The 27,083-nt window shown below is 38.6% G+C and overlaps 1 protein-coding gene across 6 annotated transcripts in view; it reads right to left on the minus strand.

Annotated features, from left to right (window-relative positions):
- The window catches only part of elmo1 (engulfment and cell motility 1 (ced-12 homolog, C. elegans)), a 97,859-nt gene that overhangs the window by 64,737 nt on the left and 6,039 nt on the right, over positions 1-27,083 (minus strand). Inside the window, exon 1 of one of the 6 annotated variants that reach the window (XM_055053728.1) lies at positions 1,967-2,192. The exons of the other annotated variants lie outside the window; for them this stretch is intronic. The gene's annotated coding sequence lies outside the window, so the exon portion shown is untranslated. Of the gene's footprint in view, positions 1-1,966; positions 2,193-27,083 lie in introns of those variants that run through there. 6 annotated transcript variants of the gene reach the window in all.

The raw sequence follows: 27,083 nt of genomic DNA on the forward strand, positions 1-27,083 counted from the left end.
ATGCAGGGCTGTTAACAGCCGAAGCTTCTGCTGGCATAAAACTGCTCACACTTCATGACGAGTTAATCAAGTTCTTTAGTCTATCCTTAACCAGCAATGACATCAAAAAATCTTCCACAACATAGAAATTGTAGTACTTTGGGTGGCAGCATAGAGCAAAGATACATTTGACCAGATTTGTCAGAGTCAGGATAAATGAAGTTTGTCACAACTGGCAGCAGTCAGTTGGTCTGCATCGCCTTCTGAGATATTTTGGTAGTGGTTTTGTATGTGCTGTGAGCAAAAACATTTTAAGAGGTTTTGTTAGATTGTTACAGGAAGCAAGGAGAAAAAAGGAAGGCCAACTTGAAAACAGAAAATTTCTTTTGTTCCCAGTCTCAGTTGGGGGTTAGCAGCCATTATATTTGCTTTTGAATAAATAAAATAAAATAAAATAAAAATCTCCTTGTGATAAAGATTGTGATTTATTATGACAACAATTAACCAGTTCTTACCATTTATGAACCACAACAAACTATTTGGCTTAGTGGGATTTTGACTGTATGTCGCTGCATACAGTCAGGGAGCAATACATCCTACTTCTAATTTTAACTGTTGTTGTGAAAAAATGTTCAGTGTGTGTCACTCATCCTGACTGAACATCTGGCTGCAGTTGAACATGTGGGAACTGACATTGTTGCAAAAATATGAATGCAAAAGCAGAGCAGAGAGCTAAGGGTAAAAAAAACCCAGCTGCTTGAAAAAGTTAAATAAATTAGTTAGCATTCAAATAAATGAGGTATTGTCTTTCCTACTTGGTTCAAAGCTGTAGTTCTTCCCTGCATACATTTACAATAAAACGAATGGGGGTGAAAAGGATCCGCACAACGGCTATAAATACAGACAGAAGACAAAGGGGAAAAAGGTAAAGTCTGGGGTCATACTATATGAGTGTGGCGTTCAACCAAAACAGGAAGTACAATCCTCCGAGACAAAAACATACAACTGCCGACAGTTTTAAAAATACTGGAGCTCGACTAGTTCCTCCCAAATAACATTGTAGCAGATGGGTTACATCTTCAAATGTTTGGAGGTTAAACAAGAAAGACTGCAACATCTTGGTGATGCTTGCCGCTGGGTCTCTTTGTCAGAAACCAAGCCCAATTCTCACAACACCGCCACAGCCAGGATATCCTGTCAAACGACTCTTCCACCAGCATGTAGCAACTCCAGCAGCGCAGTCGGTGGAGCTCTTGCTAAAGTCTCGACCGCATAAAGCAGCTGTTGTGCTCCTCAGCGAGCAACACACCAGGCTAAATCTACGGTATACCTCCAACAGATCTACACGTAAGGTGAAGAGAGTCAGAACAAGCCGCTGAGCAAGGCACAAGCAAACCCTAAGCGCGCTGATGTGATCAGGGAAAGCAAGCAGATTGAGGTAAACAAGTGAGTCAGAATCAATTAGAGGTCCTTGGATGACGTTCTGCAAAACCCAGTTAATCACAACATTGGAAGCTATAAAAGAGGTAGGAAAAAAAGACTACACTTGCCAAAAGTGGAAAAAATGTAGGGCAAAAATAAGGCCCACAGGAAAACATGCAATCCATAAAGAGCATTTGTGGGGATCCTCATATTGCCTAGTAATTACTTTCCAATAAGTATGGCCTTTTTCTCCCAAACCACATTCAGAGTGTTTCCGTCCTTCAAATCATGATACCTCAAACGCTCAAACCTCTAAAATCTCATGTCTCTTTGATACAGAAGGCTTCTACACTTGAAATATAGATAACATTTGCACTGGGCCAGTCAAAGAGCAAATAAACTGCACTTATAAATTATAGCTACTCCAGAACATGCATCTAAATGCAACATTTGTTTCTGATGATAGCACTGTTGAAGAAAGTAGATCAAACACAACCACCACACCCTGAGGCCTACTGCATCCTGTTGCGTGAAGAAAACGCAGAGCAAAGATGTGAAAACTTACCTCCCTCAAAAAAACTCGACACCCAACAGGACAGCGAGTGTTCCTCAAAAATCAACCTGCTTCTCAAAGATGCATCAGCTTTGCTACAGAAGACAAAGAAAAGCTGCTTTCTCTAAGCAGCTTCAGACGGACGGAGAGCTTTCAGCATCACAAGTCAAAGGCGAGAGCTCCACAATGGTTGGTGCAGTGCTTCGGGTAGAGGAAAAGAGCAACCGAGAGGGTCCTCCGAGACACAGAAGGAGGAAGTAGGCGTTTGTTGAGAAAGAGGAAACAGGTTTGTTGGTGAAAAGGCGCCAAAGTTTAAAGAAGTGACATAAAGATGATGCTGACAAAGTTCTTATTCGTGTGGATTAATAAACACCAACATCTCAAGAAAAAGAAAAGAAAAAATTTAATCCTTGTGAAATGCAATGTGCATGCAGGTCTTTTTAGCAAAACACGCCTTTCTATGAAGACTTTGTTCAGGAATCATTGTTCACAGTTCGCACATGCACCAGACCAGAGTCTGAGAAGTTTAAAACTTTCTGGTTCGGATATTTGGAGGAATATTTCTACCATAATTCAAGAGCACACATTTTGAGTCTGAAAGCAGGATTTCATGTCTTTTGCTCTCAAAACTTTGAATTCTTTTGCTTACAAAAGACATGAAATCCTGCCTTGAGAGTGAAAATGTGTGCCCTTATATTATGGCAGACAAATTTCTCCACAGTGACAGTTTTTTTCTGTCACTGTGGTCACTTTTACTCTGACTCAAAATTGACAGTCATTTCAGACTCAGCGCCCGGCTATTCCTCTACGAACAAGATGCAGAAAGCCCTCCCCTCGCCCCCACCCCCAAAAAAACAAAAAAAACCCAGATGTTTACTCCACCCAGGATGAGGTCAACTTTGGTTCCTGCAAACCCCAAAAATGCAAACATCCAAGATATTTGCTTCCAACTTACATTCCCAGAGAGAATCTTTTCTTCTTCCACTCCAGCAACACCAGTGAAAACAAACAAGCCAGTGGAAGAAAATTATATCCCCTCCAAGGTTTTGAGTCAAGTAAAAAAATATGAGAAAGCAAACAGAGGGTAAAGAGTGTATGGCTGCAGAGCAGTCAGTAATTTAGGCAAAAGAAAACTTAAATGTTATTACGACCATAGAAATTAAGGCTAGCTACCCCAGCACATAGCAAGGTAACAAATTAACCACATTTATTTAAACAAGTTATATTTGCAGAAGCTGGGAAGCATAGCGATTATGTTATAAATGTTTGCTTAATTTTTTGTGTAGATAGCAATCAGACAAGGTTATTATGTTGTGAGAATCACTTCAAGTCCTGACCACGGTAACAAACATTATGGTAAGTGGATATTCTCTGCACTGTTTCACTTCTCATCCACATATAAACAGTGGGAAAAAAAAGAGATGTTCAAAAATGTTTTATGAACTCGCACCCTTTTTGTTTAATTGTCTGTTATTTTGCCATCCAACCATGTAAAGCATATTTTCACCCTAGTCACACCTCTTTTGTAGGCCGAGAGGGTTCAGCATTGTAAGAAAACCGTACGAAAAACAATTAAACTGCAGTAGTTTTAGATGATTCCTAGACAGAACTGTCTTGCTTTGTGTTAAGTTGTGCAACTACTGACCTGTGTCCCTTTACATGCATTCTCATATTCACAGAGGTATTCATTCCCACATGGAGCACATCTCAACAATGGTGCAGACAAGGCCAATGTCTTTGTTTCTATTTTAAATATCCTGCCTTTTAGCACCTCTCCTCTCTCTTGCTAGTGAATTGATGTTCCAAGCCTTTCAAAGCTGTCATCCACCCTGCTTTGACCACAGTCAAACTCTAAATTACTGTGCTGAACTGCCTTAATCAGCCCCGTAAACATGTCACCTTGGCGTTAACGTCTCACCACTTACTGGTGACTGGTACCTATACATGTCTGATTGTGGCTCTTTACTCAACCTGAACAAAGAGCCTGAGCCTGTGAATTCAACCCAAGAGACCAGTGGATCATCTACCTTAAAAGCCGCATGACAACACTGTGGCCATGATGTTTTCCCCCTGACCCCTCTCTTTAAGATGCTGACCACTCAACTCATCCACTTTCCACTAACTTGCAAACATCGTGATTTTCTGGACTTAGTGACAAATTAATAATAATAATAATAATAATAATAAAAAAAGGGTCACAACACAAAATCGGAATCATTTCTGCACTCATATGACTGTAAGCAAGATGGTGTTAATTGCCCATTCCGACATAATGAAGGGGGCTGGAAACAAACTCGTAACCTCTCAAAAGGGTGAAGCAGCCCCTTTGGCTAGAAAGGAGGTCAACTGGCATCATTTCACACCTTCTTGGCCATGTTAATACATCCCTTTGATGGCTAGGAGACATCTGAGCAGTTTGCACCGCCCATCCCCTCCCCCACGTCCCTTTAGTTCCTCACAGTGATGAAGGAGTCTCAAACCTGACTTAAAAGCGTCACAAAGCACAAACGGTCTCCATGTGTCTGGGATATAATGCGAGCTACTCAGCCTCGTAGGTGTGCTGTGTGTCATAGCTTTGTTCATAATGGCTCATTATTTTACTGTGTAAAATTTTGTCACAGCACAAGGACTATTCATTAGTCATCTGAGCCTCAGTTAAATGGTGCTTTGTTTGTTTGCCATCGTTTAGTCCTGCAGGCTGAGTCAGGGTTTAGGATTTTTGTTGTTGCTTGTTTTTTTTCCACGGTCCTCACCGTTGTTCAAAAAGGTAAAAAAATAAAATAAAAGATGACCAAACTGTTCATTTGGGATTCTGGTAATTTTTGGTCACTTATCATCAATTTCTGTGTATTTTTTTCTTCTTTAACAAAAAAATAAATAAATTACCAGCAGGGGACAACAGGTGGAAATTTAGAGCTATAATCTGGTGTAGCACATCTCTCTTCTTGTAGTTCATGTATATTGTGCATTGTCTCTGTTTTCAATAAATAAATTAATTGTAGAATGGTGTTATTTGGTACTTGTGACGTTTTGGTAATTTCATAAAGAAGCTTTTTGTAGGAAACCAAGCCTATTATTTAATGCCTTTACTCAAAGGCTACAGTGGTAAAATGACACCCTAAGATCTTCAAGTAGGTCATCATTCATGTTTTGTCATATAGTGGCAAGTAAGGATTAGACAGAAAATCTCTTAAATAATTACCTACAATGTAAAAAATAACAACAAATCCCACAAAAATAACAAATAAAAAACTAATTTTGGAACATTTGAGGGTAAATGACAAACAGTGAAGTGAAATAGGTTGTGGTGGACTGAAGATATGTAAAAAATGTTATTTAAAGAACCAAGAAATGGGGATTTAATACAGACTTTCCCGAAATTATATGACAATGTGCAACGTTCAATCACAGAAATGTTCTGTCAGCGGCCAAAGACTCAAAGGAGTCTTTAGTAAATAAGATTTCTGAAATTCTAAATCATTTGGCATGTTTGAATTACATTCTTTGAATTGTCCATCTTACATGATGTTGATCATCTTACACCTGTCTCGCTCCCACTCACTGTAAAGTTAATGTTTGTGCAGCTGCAAAACCAAAACAAAACAAACATAATTCTGCATGGATGCAATGAGGATTAGCCGTATTTTCTGCCGATTAGGCAATGCAACTTGAATAATAATTTTTCTCACATTGAGAGCACCTAAGCCTTAAACGTTGCCTGCATAATAATAATAAACAATTTACTGAGCCTATTTATTGTCACAAACCGGAAAACACAACCTGAGAAAGAACCAAAAATAATTACCTGTAATTTTTTGTTTGTCTCACTGACGAGAAGCCATTATCAGGGAGCCGCGGCTCTGCCTGCAGCCTGAATTATGACTGCTTGTTTGTAATGTTGGTATTTCAGGAATGCAAGCTTATGGTTGCACTCACCCCTAAATGGCTCTGGATGACGGTGGCAGCATACAGACGAAAACGTAAAACATAAATGCTTGTCTGAAAAACTATCTCAAATAAAAACCGACATCAGCCGGTTTATTATGGGTTGGGTTTTGCAACTGCATTTTCCTAACTTACAAGTTTTTTTTTTAACATTAAATGAATCAGTACATTTGCACAATTTGCTTAAATTATATGGTTTCTGGAAAAGATATGAGCACAAAACCTCAGGGGATTATCTATTATTTAACATCTAATTATTTTCCACTTAGGAATTTAACCTTTAACTATCATTTCAGTAACATACAAACATAAGATGACTATACTTCATATGGTAACTGCAAAAATATAGAAAAAAAAAAGAAAGGAGCCCGTTTTGTTTCCTAATTACTCATTAAACTATATGCATCTCCAATGAAGGTCACAGCATTTCACCCTGCACTTCAAAGCAAGTCAGGCTATGAAACATTACAGCAACTGCATCTGACTCTATCATGGCTTGTTCATACAAAGCACATGAAAACAAATAATTTGGCAGTAAAAAATACTGGTTCTCTCTACAACGAGGATGTGACAATTAATAATGCCGAAATAAAAGAAAATTAGAAGAAAAACAAAACTGTAATTAAATCCCAAAAGATTTCCGTGACATTTGCTTCAGTGACGCAGACAAAACTTCTCTCAGAACTTGTACATGTGAACAAATGTAAAAAACCATAAATCCTTTTTCTTTTCATTTCTCAGATTTTTGGCGCATCAGATTAACTCCCAATAAATAAGTAGAAATCTGGTGTAAAAATAACAAATTGTGAAAAGATTTAAGGAGTATAGATACTTTGCTTCCTCCATGGCACTCCATCCTTATCCTAGACGGGCATCTGAAACTTACTCTGGTCTGCCAAATTACACAAAATACAATGTTATCTTAAGACAGTGTCAGCATTAGCAACATAGTTTTACTCTTTTATTTCCTTTACAAAAGTTGAGAAAAACGTTCTCCAAATTTGACCTTTTGTTTGACGTTTACAGTCAGAGTGTGAAATGGAGAGCAAAGAGTCAGTAACAACAGGCACCAAACTGCTAGCTTCAGCACCTACTTAATTGGACCAAACACTCTTGGGTGCATCATGAGGCATGAATGTTTTACCAGAGTCTTACTGCCCACGGTTTGTTTAAGTATCCTCCTATTATCCTAAAATAAGAACTGGAATGTGTTCACCTGGGCTTGTGTGGTGGTGACATCCAACTTGTCTAGCAGTGCAATTACCAGAAAACAGGTTTTACGAAAAATGCGTTAACATTGTGCAAATGGAATAGACAAAATGCAAAACATCACCTTCCAGAACCATGAGCTCAGCCAGTTATGAAGTCACTTTTTAAAGATGCAATACTTGATCTTCTAAATACCGAATAGATACCGTCACCGGGTGCTTTATACCTGCATTTCCTGGTTTTGCCATTTCAAAGGGAGTTAATTACCTGTAAATTACATGCTCACTGCTACGGTCAGACTTCACTTAGTTCAGTCACTTAGACATTTTCATTTTCTTGATTCTGTGTCTGTAATATGAAGGAAACGCTGAAAACTGATATGAAAGTTATGCAAATGTCAATGCAAAAGGAAATGATGGAAGTCAATGTCTATGATTCAGAGAGGGAGTCATTAATGTCAACGTGCACTTACTAACATCAATTATAATCACACAATCGAGTGAGTGACCAAGATGGAAATATCAAACAGTACTTTCCCTGTAAAAAAAAACAAACAATGTCATATCAGTATAGATAAATCGATAGATAAAATCTATAAAATAGGTAAATTAGATCACATTTCACTTGTTTGTTTGTGAATACCATAAAACTGTGCTTTTGTCAGCCTATCCTACCGTGTTGCTTTTGGTTTCAATGCAAATCTTACGTATGGGGCAGGAAAAACAATGTTGTATGCTAATCTCTGCAGCAGATTTTCCAAATAGTGACCGAGTATGGTGGAAAGAAATCAACAACTGGTGGTCAGTTATGTTGTAAAAGGAATGCCTCATTTCATAGCAGAAAATGTTAACCACCTTTGTGACTTTGAATGAAAAGTCAAGAAACCTCAACATGCCTATGAGGTGATGTGAGTGGTTAATCAAATGAGGAAAACACATTAGCATACAAAAATACCAAACCTCGGACATTGTAAAACAAACAATGTTTTTTGTGATTCTGCTGTTGTGACATTCAAATATTTCTAGCAGGGGGCAAGAAAAAAAGAATAAAAGGTTTTCCATTTCCTCTGCTGAAAATGATCAGCGCATAGCAAAGCTACACATTATTTTATGTTGTATACAATACTTTACTTTAAATTATCTAACACTTTTTTGACTACTTTTAAAATGTGTTTTTGATAACCAATAATCAAACCCCAAAGTTTTAATGTCAAACCTCAAGAGATTACAAACAAGTCTTTTTCTTTCCAACTTAAAAAAAAAGGAAAATATAAGCACCGCCACTTTCAACTCCACATTTCTATGGCGTATAAAGCTTTCCTACTTTACCCTCTCAATAAATAATAGAAACATTAAAGTCCAAGGTTAAGGCTGAGACTGAGAAGTAAGGTTTGACCCATAAAGCATAAAAGAATAAATATTATTTGAGTAAATGGCCAGACCATTACAGTGGTCAAAAGCAACCATCTGGATAGATCCGAAAGCATTTCTCATGAATGAACAATGTCCAACTGTGTCATTATCCATCGCTGATTCATCTCTGCGCAGGATCATTTCAGATATCTTAAGAGCTTATAAAACATAATCCGCAACATTGTACCAAAAGAGTACATTTAAATCCTTCTCCACTTTCAGTGTGCATAATTCAAGAGCATTGCGTAAGGTAACTATTATACATGTTGTTTTTTCCTCTATTCCCCTGCTAACAGAAAAACAATAGGCCATGTGCTCTGTTCAAACCCAATGTCTTTCCTCTTTGGATGTAAAAATAACATGCCATCCTCCCACATTGCATAACTCAATATCAGTCAGCATCGAGGGCGGCAATGAGAGCTTTAAAACCAAAAAGAGGCATGCAATTAGGTGTTTACCCTGGAAGCCTTTTCACTGTCAGTGTGGAAGAGGCAGAATGAGCGCGAGTGTGAAATAGTGGGAGAACCCACAGGGTTACTGAGTCACTGACGATGTGACCCTGTGCTCTCGGGCCTTTTGGAAGCAGCATAATCAGGTCAAACACCCACTCGCTCTACAGTGTATTTCTGTAAAACAGGAGAATATAGTACGACTGACTTGGGGGAATGTTTGAATCAGTGGCCAAGAAAGCTGATCTGGAGCAGAAAGCTTTTATAACAGCAAGAAACACAAACTCACAAAAACGGTGAACGGAAAACTATGGAGTTGGGTTGAGACATTTTCCAGGTGAAAAATAAATTAAAGTGAAAAAAAAAAAATCATTCAGTCCATATGACCACGTATCCATCCACTAGTCCATCCTCAATCAATGTTTGCCCATTCATTGGTTCGTCCATTTTCCACGTACCTATCCACCAACTTTTAACCATATTTTGTCTGTCTCTATCTATTCATTCATGTTTGTTCATCCGTTATCCATATATCTGTCTAACAAGTCATTCTTACATTTCTTTGTCCATCCTCCACCAATCATTCATCTATATGTCCATCATCTAATCAGTCAATCTTCTCATCCATCATTCATCCATATGTTTTTTTTTCAACTATTTGTCCATCCATCCTTGCGTGCATCCATTTGTCCACCTGCCAATTCCTCCGTTTCTATGTCATCCATCCACCTCGTCTTCCGTTATTCATCCATCTACTTGTCCATTCAGATTCATAAATTCAAAGTGAACTTTTGGATTAAAAAAATAACTATGTTTGTTTCTGAAAAGAGTTTAAAAGTGTGTAGAACTGGTACCAGTACTTTTGCAAACCTTTAAAAATGAATACAATCAGCAAATATAAAGTAATATCTCTTATAAAGTTAGCGTTGGCAAGTCACATAGTGGCTAATTAAGCAGAAATAAAACATAAATTATATTTGCAGATAGAGAAGTCTGCAATTGTACTCTTCCTAGAAGGGAATTCTAAATTACCCCAACTAAAGACTGAGGTTTGGGAGATAAACATGTCAGCTATGCTGTGTTCATCCTCAGAGCCACAGATGCTGGGGCCTGGCTGCAGGCCTCTGCGGTCTTACTTGGCTCATCCAAAGAAATGATGCTGGATCAGAAAGCTTGGATACTTTAAGGAACAGAAAGGAATCTAAAAAACAGTATAATGCATCAGTGTATAGTCATCATCTATGAAAAGGATTTTACCAAGTAATCTTGTCATCGTATACCTGGAAAATAGTTAAGCTTTAAAGTTTTTTTTTTGTATATCTTTGCGAATCAGTGGGTTGTTTGCCTTCTCTAGGATGATATTTAAGCAACTAAAAACTTTGTATTTCAAAGTCAAGAAATGTCTATTCAAACTGCAGCCTCAACTTTCCCCTCCATGCGGGACTCTGAATTCATTTCTTCTTAAAAACTTGAACTTGGTTTAAGCATACCTCTCTTGTTTCGAAACATAGAGAACATTAAAGTGCTTCAAAAGCAGCACAGAGCAGAGGGGGAGAAGGGTCTCCTTTCTGGATGATCACCATGGACAATAGTGATTAAAGCCTGTGGGGCCACATTTCAAGGAACAAGTCATCCTGAAAAAGTTCACTGGAGCCCTTCATCTGTGCGTGTTGGGGTACACGGGGGGTAAATATGGTGGGGATGGTAGGAACCAAACAAAAAAACCTGTCAGGTCATGTGACTAAGGAGGGGATAGATGGCGCATTTCAGTTGGCTAGAGAAAAAAAGTCATGGAAACAAGTCTGTAGTGCCATTGTGTCTCTGTGAAAGCCATGTATGTATATGTCAGTGTATGTGTGGCTGTGTTGGAGGAGGTGGAGAGGGATGAGTCCTTAGGAAAGACCACCGAAGCATTGTTCATTCACAACAAGAACAAACGGACGAAAAAAAAAAAAAATCGCCTCCATCATGGAGTGACCTTGACTACTTTGGCAGAACAGTCAGCGCATCAGAGCATCTCCGTTACACCCCCTCTCAGTCCAAGTGGGCGCATTTCAGAAATACCTTTTTAAATATAGACTGTTTTTGTTTTATTTATTACTATGTAATTCAGATTATGAAACTGAGAGAAGTGGAAAAAAAAAAGACATCAGGACAGACATTAAATCGTCATGATGAGCTGCAGCCCCACGCCGCCATGTGTGACCAATCAAACTATGTTCCCGCAGGGCGAATCAATACCTCTCCACTTCCATATGCCTGTTATACTCTGACTCACACAAAGTCTCCCACAGCAGCAAAAATATCCCCCCTACAAAAGCAGAGATTGTGTAATCAAATTGCTTTCTGGTTGGTTCTTAAAATAGGCCAGAATTCCTGAAAAACAATCTTCCATTCACTCTGCTTTGACTGGCACGGATCGTTCACTTCAGCAAGGTCAAGTGCAACAGTCTTCCAAGTTTACAAAAAAAAAAAGTCTTAAAGCTCCACTTCCTCAAAATATGCTAAAATTATAACTCAGACAACTCAGAGGAAGAAGAATGTACCAGACAACAGGAAAAGATGAACACAACCTAAAGATCCCAGCAAACAGCAAGCTCTTGAGGGATATTCCTTTAACTAGATAATCGCTGCCCATCAGGAACTCAGCGTTGGCACGGCTGATCAATGAAAACAAAAAGCCCGGGCGTTACGGGAAAAATTAACCAGGCTGGAAAATGAGCTGTGCCCTCTCTTCCGAGCAGGCAGCGAGTCTCAGTATGGAGATGCGGGGATTATGGAAGAACAATACTGGAACTGAAGGCTTAGTCTCACTCATTTTAGAGAGAAAACATAACTCTATGCACAGCGTGGCAAAGGAAACTAATTAGCGTTTGGTCAACATGACCTCAAAAACAACTTTTAAAAATGATTTTTGTTTTGTCATATTATGCCACATATTCGCTGTATCTAGTTGGTATTTTATGTGATGGACCAATCAAAGCAGCATATGATAAGTAGTAGAAAATTGGGACATTCACATTCATACAGCCCCTTTTAATCACATACCCCCAAATAAAATTCAGGACAACTACCTTTAGAAGTCATCTAAGACTAACTAGGGTAAATAGATTCCTGTGTTCAATTTAATCCAACACAGCTCACCATCCTCACTGGTAGAAGTTGAAGTGACAGAAGTAAGTGCTGCAAAATATTGAGGGGAGAAGCTAACAAAGAATGCAAAGATATATTAGTTTAAAAAGTTCATATACTGGTACCCTTTCTCCTCCACTTTGCAATTACCCTTTAGTTTGTTACATACATGTCTTATAAAACCAAATAAAATTGTGGTCGTAAAAATACATTTGAAAAAGTTCACAAGGTTTTAATAATTTTGCAAGCCAAGCATTTCCATAACTGGTTTCACTATTGCTGTTTTAAGCACTTTGTGAGAAATTGTTCAGACATCCTAAAAAAACACAAAGTAAAACAGATATTTAGCTTTTCCACAAAATCTGTGTAAAAGTGATTTTTTTTTTCATGTAAACTCTAAAGAACCTCAAAACATTTTAGAGGAAGCCAGGGTGAAAACAGCACTGCAGCATCAAACTCTGCAATGCAATCCTTAAATAATAATCAGTAAAAAAAAATTGTAAGAAATTGTAAAATTGTAAAATAAATAAATAAATAAGTCATTATGTTTTTCTACCTTATTCAATTCTAATACAATGAGAAAGACTGACTTTAAAGACCAAATTTGTGGGAAGAAAAAGTTATATACCGCAAGCATAAAAAGTGTTGATACATTAAAAGTTGGTAATAAAACCAACTTTTATCACAAAGAATTATTGGGTCTTAAACTAAAAGTTTACAGCTAAGCTGATGGTCAGATGGCTTTTTTTTTTTTTAGATCTGCTTTGTTACATTACACAAGCTTAAGACCTCCTGTCACTGCAAAAGCAAGGACAGCATGTGTTGCAATGCGGTGAACGTCACGTGAAGGATCGTGCATCCGGGTCAGAGTATTTCCATGACAAACTGTTGATACACCAGGTACACTACACCATTTCAGCATTTTAGATCAGCAAAAGTGATCGGGAAAATTCTGACAGTTCTATGCACAGAAAGAAGATTTGTTCATATGTTATTGCGATTAAAAAAATTTAATCTAGAGCTCATCAGAGTCAAATGTGGACAGGAATGAAGTCCAATAAAGGCATTTCTGCTGTTTGGTCATTACAAATGTGGCTGCTTTGCTTTTTTTCTCCTATTATACACTTCGAATACTGCACTTCAAGCCAATAAATCAGATAAAAAACATTTTTATTATTTATGCAAGACTGTAAAAAAGTACTTAGTTCAAGGGTATCAAGAGTGCATGGTGAAGTATCAGTGGGCCTGTTTCCCTTTCCAAAGCCCTTTTGGGAAGCTTGTCAGAAAAAACCAGGACATATTCAATAAACTCTGTTACCTGTGTAAGAAAATGGTTATGAGTTATAATTGTGATAAAATATAGAGTTAAATCACTGAAGGAAAAGTACATTGGACACTAGAAATGGGAGATGCAGATTTCAGGATTACTAGAAGCGTTTATTATGAAAGTAATAAGTGACGATAAAAAAGCACTATGAAATTTAGCAATTTTTTGGGAAATAGATTACATGTCTGGGACTGAATATTGTGATGGCCAGGGCCATACAAACACAAACACTGCTGTTTAAAAAATAAAAATAAAAAAAAATCAATTTTATTACTGAATAGGCCACCAATTATTTTAAGGAGTGCAACTGTATTTATTCATGTTTTAAAAAATACTGATACATATTGCCATTCTCAAAAAAAAAAAAGTGAAAGTAACAGAGGTTACTTTAAAGGTGTGTCAACATTATTGTGTAACACTTATTGCTGACACAATAAATTAAAAATTGTTTTGGATTATAAATGCTACACTAATTGCCCATCAACCTTCTACCATCAATCAACTCAGTCCCTGAACCTAAATGCTCCAGAAAACGTGTGAGGTGAGCAGCAGAGAAAAGATCATGAGAGAGAAAACCTTTGTTTCGTTTACATTTTTTTCCTTTTACTTATGTGATGTAGAAGTAAATACATTGTCGCATTGGTAAAATGCTATGTATTTTACTTATGCATCGCATTTCCATACATATCTTTTCCATGGTCGTCTGGGGCATTTGCGATTTTAATTTCTTAGAAAAGAAACAAAAGGTGAGGCAGAACTGGCGTCATTTGCAAGCGATATTTCAGTCTCTCACAAACTGCAGTGGACATTATACACATCTCTACATGGAAACATGGTCTCCACTTAGCTAAATTCAATAGTTCAGAGTATTACCATCTCCACTGAAGCATGTAATAACCAAAAGGTCATGCCATAATCATAACTCAACAATTTATAATCCGCTGCTGCCTCTTCAGTGCCTTTAAAATGTGTTAAGATCTGAACTGCCACTCTGCACATTTTTGAGAGCATTCCCTCCACTCCAGTGCCAGTTTGACCGTCATTTTGCCCAGCTTTGAATGCTCTATCCCCTGTTGGCTTGAGCTAGCCTAGATTGAGATGCGCAAAGATTTATAGCTATTTTTAAATGTCCTACTTGAAATGAATGTAGCAGATTCTCAGAAGAGGAAGTCAAGCATCACCAAACTTACCGAACATCTAGAATTGTTATAAAGTGCAGCTGGTAGAGACAAACTGGGTACTGTGGGGTTAAACTTTAATGAAGAGAGGAAAATAAGCCACTAAGTAAATCCGCCCTCCATTAGCGTCTGGTAATCCGAAGAACATTATTGTGCAGCAAAAGATAAATGCCTACATCAACACACACACTCGCATTGTTTTTTTTTTTGTTGTTGTTATTTTTAATACAAGAAGGATTAAATAATGGCTCTCATGTGACCCAATGAACTCGTTCTAGGGAGTGATAACACTTTCTCCCAAACCAGCACAGAAATGGTGCACATGTGCACAAGAAAAGAAAAAAAAAAGAGAAAAAGACTTTATTACACCCTAACTCCAGAGGCTGCACAAACAGCACTCATTAAATTAGTCGAGGACACAGGCTACTGGTGCTGCAATTATGTTACCACTGATGACTATCATCGCGAGCGTAATAAGCGTAATATGGGAGCACTAACATTATGGAATGCATGGTCATTGGATCTATGGTGAAAAACGTTTGTCATAACAAACTCCTTGTGAGAAGACAAACATGGAGGGTGTGTGGCCTCATCATCAGTGTGACTTTGCCTGGAGGACAGCATCTAAGCAATTATTGTATTTTACTCCAACGATTTTGGAGTAAACACCGAAAGTGTCTCTCAATTGCGTGTTTTGCGCTTGCTAACCATTTTTGGCGACTTTCTCTAATTTTTAAATAAGACAGGAAGTAGTTCTTGTCCTGGTGTGTTACATAAGCAACTGCTAATTGTGAGGGCTGTGTAGCGTCGTAAAGCTAACATCTGACCAACAAAAAAAAAGAATGGAAAAAAAAAAGATGATGACGGTGACAGAACCGGAGGAACTTCTCCGACCACATGCCGTGATGAATCTGATTGCTGTACAGATCAGCTCTCTTTCTGAGAGTGTAGATTCTCTCCATTTCCTCTACAATCACCATTGTCTGAAACTTGCTTTGGACACAAATCGTACCAACTGGTGACATCCTCCAACAACAATGCCAACTTAATAAAAATATTAAAAACACAGGGGCAGTGCTAGAAACAAATGGACCAATTGATTTGCATGATGGGAGCATAAATGGCCCTTTGAACAATCTGTGGGGCAATATTCCACTGACCCAGACAAAATACAACTACTGGCTAATGCTGCTACAGATAGCAACTGCACAGTTTTTCAAAGCAACGTTCAATTTAGGCTACGTTCACACTGCAGGTGAAAGCAGACTGAACCTGATGACGATACATCTTACGCGCAACTTAATCAGATCCAGGCAAGCAAACCTTTGAAGAGTTCATCACTGAAAGCAAAGGTTAATCAATGTCAATCATTTTAGCGGTACTTTAGCCGTGCTTAGGATCTTCTGGTTTTAAATGGAGATGCTGTTAATGCCACCTGCTAAATCCAATAGACTATTTTTATGTGAATTTTTCAAACATTAAGAATATAGTTTTAAAGCCAAAACTTTTGAGTTGTGTCACTGCAACATCATTCAGTCCAGATGTGGCCATTCGTCACCAATTACAGATTTTACTGAAATAGAGGTTTTTAAAGTAGGGTCCAAGACCCCACAGGTTTCACATCAACACCAGTTGGATATTTAAAAAAAAACAAGCTTTATAACAACAATGATATGTAACCAGCACATTTATATGTATAGTAATACTGCAAGAAATACAACCTATGATGTTGCAGTTTTGCTTTCAGCATTCAAGCGGTGGGAATCATGAGTCTCCTCCATTATTTCGCAAGTCGGAAGCTAATATGTTTGGGATAAAAAGCTTTAAAAAAAAAACACAGTAGTATGCGATTTGTAAAACCTTTGTGCAAAAAAAAAGAAACAAAAAAAGAATTCTAAAACCTCATCCCATCTCTTGAGTTCTCCTAAACTCTGCATCGTGTTTCGTCTGCTCCGGTAGGTCGCATGTGTTGTATCACACACCTATTCATACAAGCAGAGGCTGAGCATGAAGCTGGACTGTGTATCTGGTCTAGGTGCAATGAAAGGGTTCAGTCACTTCACAGATAGGCCGTCCACTCGCTGAGACTGGCACAAGTGAGTGGGAACAAAGGAGTCACTGTGGCTGCCACACACACTCCTCGTTACACGTACCCTTTGGCCTGCCAGCTGTCTCTCTGTCCCTTCCATGTCCACACACCTCGCCACCCCTCCTCACAACCCCAGCTGCGGTTGTGCTTCAAACTCCCCCCGCCCCACCCCCTTAATTCGGGGTGCACACACAAACCGCCCTGCCCTCTGCGGCTCCAGAACCCGGTCACACCAAAACACTGCTCCCCACCCTGCCGGTGCTCGCTCTTTGCCTATCTGCCACGCTCAATGACTGCCTGCCTGCCTGCTCTGTTGGAGGCATGCCGCTTTTTTCACCAGCTCTCAACGGCTCATCAGTGCCATTCAGACACACACAGCCACACATGAGCTCATGCTCTCTGAATAATATGGTCTTGCTGGTTTTCTAAATATTTTCCATGCGTGCTGTTTTTCCTTTTTTTATATATATATATATATATATATATATATATATATATATATATATATATATATATATATATATATATATATATATATTTTTTTTTTACATTCTGTCTCAGAGATGCTTGCTCTCGTCTGCTTGGTTTATTTTCCCAACTTCCATGTCCCGCATGGTGCACAGGCTCACCACACAGCCCTCACTTTGCCAGACGGATGCCCCATCTCTGGCCTCGCCCTTTAAATTACAAACCCTCAACTCCTTAACTTTCAACTCCCTGCTGCTTTTCTATTAATTGTTTGGCTCCCACTTTTCTTTTCTCTTTTTTTTTTCTTCTTTACAAAAAAACATTTTCACCACTCATACTTTCCCTTCCCTGTATTTACCAGCCGACTTAGAGGCTTCATACCCAAGTGGTCAGTCATACGCAGGTGCCAGCTCTCCTCCACCCAAACTGTGTGGTGACTGGCCGCTGCTAAAAACCTTTTCATCCCTTCTGCAGCGAGTTCAAAACCACTCCTTTGAGCTCTGCTTGTAGCTGGTCTATTATTGTCAAGTTAAAGAGAACGACTGTGGGTGGGGGCTCTGCCTGTGGCAGAGAAACGAAATGAGGCCGGAGGCTGACTATTTTTGGACAGGAGCTGAAGATTCAAAGAACTTATTTTTTGCCTTTTATGGGTTAATTACATGCAATACACATTTATGTGCAACAGAGAAAGAGAAGGGAAGAAAAAGGGGAAAGATGAGAAGCAGTCATGGGCATTTCTAAAGTCTGGCTTTATATTTCTACGGGTAGGATGTCACTGAAATTATGTGACTCTAACTAAAATAATAAAGAAATTTGTGCAAGCAGGAGGCATCATATCAAATATCAAGTTTTAAAAAGGCACGGTCTGAAAACAGCTACATCTTTTGTTGTTAGTGTTTTGATGCCATTTTAATACGTTTCCAAATAAAGTGTAAGGTAAAACTGCCCCTCCTCCACCTGTTGCTCCTCAGTCTCAGTGTTTAGTTTCACATAGAAAATCAAGTTAATCACAAACAATTCTTATAAATGTTAGCGGCAACGACCGTTATTATCACTTACACAAGTCTGACAATAATTCTATTTAGATTGTCATTTAATGTTTTCATTGAACTACTTATTAGTTTGTCACTTGTTAATGCCACATTCTGCATTGCTCTAAAAACTAAGGCTGCTGGGACCATTTGAATCACATTCACACAATACAGTTAGTTTTAAGAGTGATTCTCCTGCCCCCAATTAGCCAGAATTTACTAAACAAATTATAAAACAATTGGAAAAAACAGACCGTGGAATTCTGCTTATAGATGACAGAACGATCCATTGTGAGGCGTTTGATGGAACAGTCTATATTTTACCAGGAGTACATAACTATGTGGTATAAATCCAGGTTAGTTTATCCCCGAACCTGAGGTTAAAACCTGAAAGGGGGCCAAACCAAAGTGGGTTTATACAGCCTTAAACCAATTTCAGTTTCAAAAATGCCAGCAGTTCGTTAGAACACTCTTTTATGAACCTTTAAATTGCAGTCAAATTTAAATTGGGTAGTTCTTTACACAACAGCCAGCGATTATTCGTGGGGGAAACAGAGGTAAAAGGTAATATGCCACCAGTGATCTTCATGGCCGAAATGCCCTGAAAATGAAAAAAACTTTTTTTGTGTCAGACTGCCAATAAAAAGGTAAGCATAAAATAGTGTTCACTTAAAACTCTGTTACCTTTATTATTTACTATTGTACTTTTTTTTTTTTTTTTTACATCAGACGGATACTTTGACCAGAAGTGCTCTGAATGCTCAATTCACAGAATGTTTTTTCTCTACAGTAAGATAACTGGTGTTGCACCGCCTCCTTCCTCCATTTGCTACGTGGGTAATCGCTGTCCTTTGTCTAAACAACAGCACAATTAAAATGTGCAATGGTTTAAAAAAATAGTCTATTGTTGCATAAACGGCTACAAAATATTTGAAATTGAAGTCCGGCTGTTCGGTTTCACCTAACTCCAATCTGGAGTTACAGTAAGTGAAGCAGTCACCTAAATGGAGATCTTAACTGATTATAGTTTTAAAAATCTTGGGATCCATTAATACACCCTTAATGCAAAATCACTGCTATAAAGGTACTAAATGTACACAGTGGTCCAAACAAGTCTTGCTGCTATTGTTGTAAAACTTCCCTTTCCCAGCTTAGCCTTTCTTGTTGCAGTGCCGGAAAATCCAGCCAAACAATTCAGACACTCATGAATAAAAATACAAACACCGGGAACTAAGCCTGTTCCCTCAGACAGCAAAAAGAACAAACACAGTAGCGTGCCCAGGAGGCAGCATTAAGCCCAGCTCATCTGCCGTTACTGTACCTCTGCTCTCGATGCGCCGAGTACAGCGAGCCGAGATGCAGCCGCATTATCCTTCGGTGCAGCACGGCAGTGAAGTACAAGATCAGGGGCCGGGCATGTGGACAGTGCGCAACATCTGCAGGAAACGGAGGAAAGTCTGATGCGTGGACAGCGCCGAGCGGCCAGGGTGACACGAGGTAAAGCAGGTGGCTCACAGATGGAGGATCTGCTCGGGCCACAAACGGCGGAGTCTCAGCTGAGTCTGAGAGAGCCAAAACAATCACTGATGTTTAGTCTCAGATGCAAGGAAAAACCTGGAGCTGTACACATAACAGCAGCAGGCAGGAGCGATAAGAAAGCACAAACACTGATTAGTACAAACAAGCAGAAGAAAAACCTGCTCCCTCAATGGTTACTCTCACAAACCTGTTTAATTGTTCTGCTGATTTTGATGCCACTGTTACTTGCAGTATGTTAAAGCCAAGATATAACAGCTAAACTATATAGCTACTGATTGCATGTTGGACTCAATTTAAAAGGAAAACAACTATAGGGAAATATCCAGTGACATATTTGAAAGTCATCTTCTTATGACCACAAACTCTGAAGACAGAATATAAACATGAGGAAATAAAAACATGAACCAACCTTGCCTGAAAAAAATAAAATAAAATAAATAAATCCATCCACTGGCTTAACCAATTAGCATATCGGTTAAGCCAGTTGGTGGGGATATTTGAAGGGTGGGCTAATGTGTGTATATATGAAACATTATATATATATATATATATATATATATATAATATATATATATATATATATATATATACGGCAAACCATAACCACACACATCCGACCTCGAGGAATGAAAATGAACAAGTGTTCGTGAACAAGTGATGTCTAGCCACGCCCCCTCTAGCCACGCCCTTCGATACCGCTTTGGAAAGACCCTGGGATTTTCCCCTGGGGTCTTGACACAAGGTTTGTTGAAAATTTAACAAAATGTGATACATTATTAATAAAATGTATTTTTAGGTAGTTATTTTTAAGTTGTTTATTTTAACAACTTCATTGTAAATGTCGGCTTAGCCCTACTAGCCCACTTATACCAGCTGTCCCTGGGTTAGGCTTCTGAAAGAAAATCAAGTTCAAGTACACTTGCTGACCTGTTGTTTAACATTGGTCAAAGATCAACATGACCGCTAGCAAATCCTTGGCAAAGCTAATAGAAGAATAATCCGGGCTGTGGCCGTTTTGCAGATGAAACCCTTATCAACAATTTTTGTTGCCACCGAGGCCCATCAGGGTACGAGGATTACCATAGTTTCACTTCACAGCCTGTTTAACAACAGAAGCTCACCTCAGGCTGCTACTTAGTTTAACAGTAAGCAAGAAAGATAACTCATAAAGCTTTAAGCAAGTGGATCTATCCCAGATGTCCTGACTAATGCTGCTGCTGCTGCCGCGGGTGCTCCATGTGTGGGCACAACGGATAAGAAACTGGGGAATATTTACATGTTTTTAATGTTGAAAACTTAAAATCAGACAATGCAGATAAAGTACAGTGAAAATGTTACAAGAATTCAGCAGAAAGGGTGAGTTTTATTCACTGCAGCTCAGTTGCCTTTGCTATGAAAGTGCTGGGTTTGAATCCCAGGTCAGGATTGTCCAATAATAGCATGACAGTGTCACCATTTCAAACTGAAGCAGAAACAATTTTGCTTACAAAAACTGAACATCGAAGAATGTCACATGCTGCACCTCTGACATTTTTATTAGGCAAATAAAAATTTCATACAAATATTTAAAAAAAAAAAAACTTCATTACTTTAAGTAAAGTGCTAATTGGATACTCAGAACAGGGAAATGTGCATATCAATGTGGATGCGTACCAATTGTGCGTTCAGCTGGTTGAATGCGACTCTAGTGTAAAATGCTTTGAGTGGTCAATGCAGCTAAGGAAAAGCACACAAGTAGATCATTTTTCATTCCACTAATTTATTCAAAAATGTTTTTATTTTTTGAATAAGTTAATTTAAGAAAGACATAAAGACAGACGGTGTGAGATCAAAAAGAGAGAGAGAGTGCTTTAGGTGTCCTTCTCTGTTTTGATTTTTCCAGACTCTTAAGAAGCTCCAGCATAATGCAACACATCTTCAGTCCAAGACTTACAGTTTTCCAGCAAAAAGGAACAGGCGAGATGGTGACCTTGGCATGTTGTGAGGTGCGCTCCACTCGTCCTCAATCTCTCCCTCTCCCTTCCTCTGCAGCCTTGACTAGTTTAATGAAAAAAAAACATGCTGCTAAATCACATGGCAGGCCTTGAGTAGTGACAGAATGGGTTTAAATCTGTTATCTTGGGCGATACATTAATTAAAAGCCGGATTTATATAGGTGGGATCTCTACTCAAAAAGATAATAGAAAACTTTGCAATTAGCCATCTGGAGACTTGACTTTAGGTTCTCTTTCGGCCACAGCAAGTGAGACAATAAATCTGAGCAGAGACATTGTTCACCCAAAGACAAATTGCTATCATTGTTTTGCAGATTAACTATTAAAAGAACATAAAATAGAGAGAAAACTAAAGAAAAAGTGAGGTGATTTACAGTAAAGAAAAGATGAACGAAAAAAACCAAAGGTACTGTTAATTAGAAAGAATTGGTAAGTGTATTTACAAGTATTTCACTTTTGACCTTGTATACTCCACCTTTGCTTAGTTTCAAAGGTTTAGAGACCCTTGCAAAGACCCAAGCAAAGAAGAGACATAAAGAGCCTGTAGGAACTCGTAAATATTCGCCTCTAAAGAAATCCGGAGTCAAATTTACTTGGGTGTCATTCTTTTTTTTTTTTTCATGAAGTATGTTTAAGGAAATAAAATATTACATTTTTCCAGAAATATGGTTTCAATTTACAGGACAGAACTGAGCATGCTTCTCTGTGATTAAAAAAATAAAAAAATAAATCAATACACAGGCTTCAGATGTTTTAAAAATTAACGACAGAATAAATTGTAAAATCATAGTTTCTCCTTCTGTTAGGAATGAAATGGTGACATCATGGTTGCAGAGTCCCATAATTTACTTTTTCACTGTTCATTCTGGTTATAAAATTGAAAACAATCAGAAAACAAAGAAAATCTCAAAACCAAAATATTGACGTAGGGAAGGGTTTTTCTGACATTATTTTACTTCCAACACAAAGAAACAAACATCAAACTTTGTCCACTGCCTCAAGCACGTTAGAGGCTAATGCTAGGGAAAGTTCACTTTTAGCCTGACGCAACAGGCATCAGGTTTAAAAAAGTGAAGTTGCAAAAGACACACAAACCTAATCCCAGATGCACATTGAGTGAGGCACTGCTGAAAAGAATTAAATAGCTTATTTAGCAAACAGCATTGTAGAAAAACTCATTTTGTCTCCTGCCCTGATCGAAATTTCCTTTCACTGGGATTTGCCTTCACCGTCTTGAAAAGGTTTGCAAATCTGTAAGTTCTTATTCGCCCTTTTCATTTAGTTTTCCTAGTTTTAACTTTACCTTACCAGGTGACTGAAAAATGGAGCAATATCCAGAGGTGAACTTCATAGCTGAAAACACTGAGACAGCATGCGCTTTGAGCGAGACCACGAAAAATACAACTCCTCTTACTTTTCCTTATAAGCCCACTGCTGCACTAGCCTTCAGTTTGTGGTATGCTTAACAATTTGACCGATATCAGTCAACATTCTCATGGCAGGGTTTCCATTTCACTCTGAACAAAAACAACTCAGAGCTTGCCAGGCTTTTCTTCAAGCTCACAGTTTCTGGTCAAAAGACAAATGTTCACTTCAATTTGGCAAACCACAGGCACATTTACGATGCGACAGCAGTCAACAATGGCAGCTCTGATCTGCTGACTTACTCAACTGTCTGCGCTTTCACCAGTGAGTTTGTTCTGAGTTTACATTTATTTAATGTCCTTGCCGAGCAATTTATTTAGGGGCTTTTCAAAAAGGAAAGTAGAATTTTCTTGTATTTTACAAAGATTTTCCAATGTTGTAGGTTACCAACTCATTTAAAGATTTTTCCAGTTTTTACTACCGGAAATGGAAGTTGTTCAATTCTTCACGCCTGAACAAAGGGTTAAAAGATACTAAAGTGAGTGGGAGCATTCAAGCACCTGCTGATCTTACAAGAGGAAATCCTTTAAACCTTGGGAATGTTTAAGGACTTTGTTTTACTTCCATCTAAGCCTTTAATCGCCCATCCCGAAGACACACAATACAAGAGGGAAATGGGACAAATGTCTGATGACCTCAGTGAGAAAAGTACTCAAATATCAGTCTGCAAGTTGCGTTGCGAAATGCAATTGAGCGAACAGACACCATCTTCAACGGTGTGAAGAAGCAAAGGTTTGTAACGTCTCAATGTAGAATTATTGGGGTTTTCGCTTTACTAATGTTCTAACAAAAACACATTCATGCTTGATTCTTAGACCTCTATCAAGTGACAGAAATCAGGACTCATGAGCTGCCTGAGTGTCTGAGGATTTACGATCGTCATGGACACCGAAAACAGGGCAAACAGGAGAATGGGTACTTAAAGTAGAAATTACGGACAGTAATTGAACTAACCATAAAAGCAGCTATCAATGGAAAATAACTAATCAAACGTTGAGCTGTATTACAGATGGTTTGAAGGAGCATCTATTACTGAAACGCACACAGAGAGACTCACTCGGCGGGTTATTGCTGCGGAGACCCTGCGATTAACTCCTACACACTCCACAGCATTTCACCTATACAGTAAAAACTGACACAGCAGCAAAATTCTGCTTCCTGGAGCACATGTGCACTAATGCTATAAATCACACAATGTGCAACTGTCATCACATAAGAACAACCCGAAAACAGAGAGCGCGGACACACCAAGTCGGCCCTCACAGACTCGGTCGTCTTTAAAGACTCCAGGATTCCACGTCATCTCAAACATCCCACGCTGGTTTTTGGGGGTGAGGGGAGAACTTCATCCGTTTGACTGAGAGGCTCTTTCTGTAACCGTTTATCATGGTGGGTCAGTAGGGTTTGAGGCTGCAAGGCTTTTAGCCGGGAAAGCCTAAATACCACAAATATAGAGATACACTGTTCAAAAGCGCTCCCTCTGTGTTTACCGAGCTCCGCAGCTGGAATGCAGCAGCCAGGGCAAGCACACAAAGGCATCTGTATCAGTTTCTGGGTGTTTTGGGCCGTCTTCCCACCGCATGAAGTCGGGACACAAAATTCCACCTCGGGGTGCACGGATTGACTTACAGTAGATCCTGAACGCCCTGGCGAAAGAGCATGCACAGCTTTACATGCAAAGGGCTTAGGTGTTGAAATCCATTCTTACGGACCCTGATAGCAAAAGCACATCCTCGCACGCAAATATGTGTAAAATCCAACCTTTAATCTGAATACATTTTAATTTAATGTGGGAAAAAATGTCATATTGGGAATATTGACCCACTGCAGTACATTTTTTTTATTTAGAAACTATTTTGTCCACAATTTTTTTTTTGCTTTCCATATCAACTGAAATATATATTTTAGCATGTGAAAAAAAAAGAAAAGTAAATCAAACAATCTGTTAAAAAACAGAGCATTTGACAAACTGTAAAACTTTTTTTTAAAAGTGATTACTTTTTAAATAGTCTTTAGAAAAAAAATTTTACTTTTATATAATCATGTTCTTGTAGCATGATACTGAGGTCAGTTTCTCCAAGCCACTCTTCAAAATTGGAAACCCAATCACCTATACATAAATTGATAAGTCAGGAAATGATGCAGGGAAAGTAGCTACTCAGCTACTACTCATGTAAACTTAACCACATCTACAATCAGTTTATAAATGAAAAAGCTTAAAGCATCTGGAAATCTGACAAATCTTGAAGAGGAACATTGTTACCCTAGTAAAACTGAAATTTAGCTTCATGTAGACATAGTCTGAAGTTTGGAAAGTCCAAGTGCAGAGGGATCAAAATATTATTTGTAGTTGGAGTTATACAACTGCACAAATTTGTGTAACTGGTGCAAGAAAGACAGTCTGTTGATAATTAGTACGTTTCATCTTTTAGAGCGGTAATTATGGAGTGCTGATGAAAAAAAGTGTGATGAATTTAAGAATACTTTTTCATGACACATTTGTTATTATCAACAAAATATTACATTATCTTAAGTCCATATTGCCCAAACTGCCAAAGCTACATCCCGACTGAATCTGCAAAAATGGAACTAGGTAAATATTACACAACAACCTTTATTCCTCTTTTTTTTTTTTTTATTCCAGCTATCAGTCGAACCTCTTGATGACTCGAATCCTTAATCAGACATGGTCAAGTTTGAGATTTTTTTGGCAACATACTATCTAGGTAGATCTGCACTTAAGGTATAAATGTGGGAAAAGATCTGTTGTCCACTGTTAAGTAGGATATGCTGTGGGCCTGTTTTGCTTCAAAAAGCAAAACAGGCCCACAGCATGCCTTTTAGAATGCCATCATGAATTACTATAATTACCAGGAGTAATTTTCTAGAAAAGTGAAAACTAAATATGCACCAATCAATCAACTAAAGGCTGGAATTGGTTCATTTTTCCATGACCTTCACGGAAAAACATACTGGTATTGGCCAGAAAAGGCCTCTGATTGTTGCATTTCTTCTAATATTGGGTCATCACTCGGTGAGGATAATGATCAAGACAGAAATGATTCACAAGATAAAGTATTTATCTCTTTCAATCTCCAACAGAAAACCTGTGTGGTGAGACGAGGGGAAGAGAACATGAAAGAGGGCCCAGGACTCTGGCTATGCACTGATTTACATGAATATTACCAGAGGCAAAATGTAGACCAGAACATGACAACATTACCTTTGAGATGTCTTCTCACCCACCTTTGTCTGCTCGGCTGTCTAGCGTCGTCCCATTGCACCTTTAGTACCTACACGCTGTTTTAATTAACTTCATACCACAGGGAGCAATTATGCAAGGCAACATTCATCCAATTTGGAACTGCAAATGAGTCCACCTTCAAGCTACAGAACGCCAGGAGCTTCAATCCGTTAAGGACAAGAAGATACCGCAAGACTGTAAAGATTTATCATTTAACACGCGATTTTAATTGCTGCAGAAAAAGACTGTGGGAAGTTTCCTGTTTCTGTTAATGAATGGTGTGATTCTAAGCTTTTAAGTGGGGGGGAAAAAGAGGGCGGGGGGCGGTTCATGAAGATGGACAGATAGCAAACGGGGCATAAATGAAGACGAAAACAATTTACATACCTCCACTTCCCCTGGGGAGTGACAACTGAGAAGGAGAGTGGATGAAGGGGTTGGGGGAGGAGGAGAAGGATGAGGGCTGTGCAATAGAGGGAAGCGCCAAAGATGGAGGGAGACAAATGTTAAAACTGATGGAAACCGCGCACTCAAAGGAGAATAAGCTAAAGAGAGAACAATAACAACCTGCAAGGACGGGGAATGTGATGAGAACTGGAAGAAATTGGCAAGACTGCACTTTGGAAGGTGGTGAGAGGATGCCAAACAGGGAGTCACGAGTCAGATAGAGACCCAATAAAATCTAAC

This window comes from Poeciliopsis prolifica, unplaced genomic scaffold, assembly GCF_027474105.1.
Source record: "Poeciliopsis prolifica strain line A6 unplaced genomic scaffold, Auburn_PproV2 SCAFFOLD038, whole genome shotgun sequence".
NCBI lineage: Eukaryota > Metazoa > Chordata > Actinopteri > Cyprinodontiformes > Poeciliidae > Poeciliopsis > Poeciliopsis prolifica.